Source organism: Poecilia formosa, unplaced genomic scaffold (assembly GCF_000485575.1).
Source record: "Poecilia formosa unplaced genomic scaffold, Poecilia_formosa-5.1.2 Scaffold1482, whole genome shotgun sequence".
NCBI lineage: Eukaryota > Metazoa > Chordata > Actinopteri > Cyprinodontiformes > Poeciliidae > Poecilia > Poecilia formosa.
The window spans coordinates 1-1,194 of NW_006801421.1; positions in this window are offsets into that span (position 1 = coordinate 1).

Sequence of the window (1,194 nt, forward strand, 5' to 3'; positions counted from 1 at the left end):
TAGCCTCAACCGTCAAGTCACAGAAAACAATAAAGATGTTTGAGTGAGACTCAAACTTTTTCCTGACAGAAAAGTCCTGCGAAAAAAACAAAAGATTAATTAGTCCTGCCATGACAAAATGTAAGACATGCGACTGTCCTAAATATCAGTATCATTTATTTCATAAGCATACTTTTAGTATACTTCATATATATTTATAGATAGTACACTTAATACTTAAAATGAACTTTCACAAATGTAAGTATGTTTGAAATATCCTAAAGGACGCCACAGTGGTGCAGACTAATTGTAAGCTGGATAGATTCACTCAGAAGCTTAGGCTATATTTGAACTATAAATATAAAATCTTTCATTCTTATGCACATCAGATGGAAATGAATGAAAACAGTTTCATTATGAAAAATAGTGCCTTGCAAAAGCATGAATAGAGCTTGAAAATCAAGACCTGAAAAAACATAAACACTAAAAATATATTTGAGATAAAATTCAACCAGCTGAGATCAGAGCATCAAGCAGGAAGGAAACACTGCTTTGATAAAAACTACATGTAAAAAGTTAATTATGAAGAAAGTTTGAAATAAAAACATTCATAAAAACTATAATTAGTCATATTTCCTTATTCCTAAAGTAATTTAAAACAATAATAAACATTCAAATTAAAACGTGTCACTGACCTCATTGGTTCAGGCCTTCTTGTGGATCCTCATGTATTTGCTCCTCCCTTTAATTTTGTTAAACTTCCTGCACAGAAATATGATCCAGTAAAATTGTGTATTAGTTCAATAAAAAGGTGGACAATCAACGTCTTTAACTTTCAGACAAACTTCCTGATGTTTCAGGTAAAAACCAAAACATTCAGGCTCCATTATTTAGTTTGTACTTTACCTTTAGTACAGCGGCACAAAGTGAACTTAGACTAATTTACTGTGAAACATAAAAAACCTTAAAAGCCGTCAAAATTATTTCTGTTAATTATGAAAGCAATATAATGACATTTTACAACATTATATTCTGTATTGGCCTTATGAAATATTCAAACTAACAATTTTGGGTTTCCATTACTGTAGCAATTAATCAGCTAAATTAACTCTTGAAATGCATCACAGTGTGTAATGAAGTTAAATAGTGATAATAAAAGGGTTTTCTCCTCCAAACTGACTGAAACCAAGTGTGGGGGGCAGAAACCTCACAGCT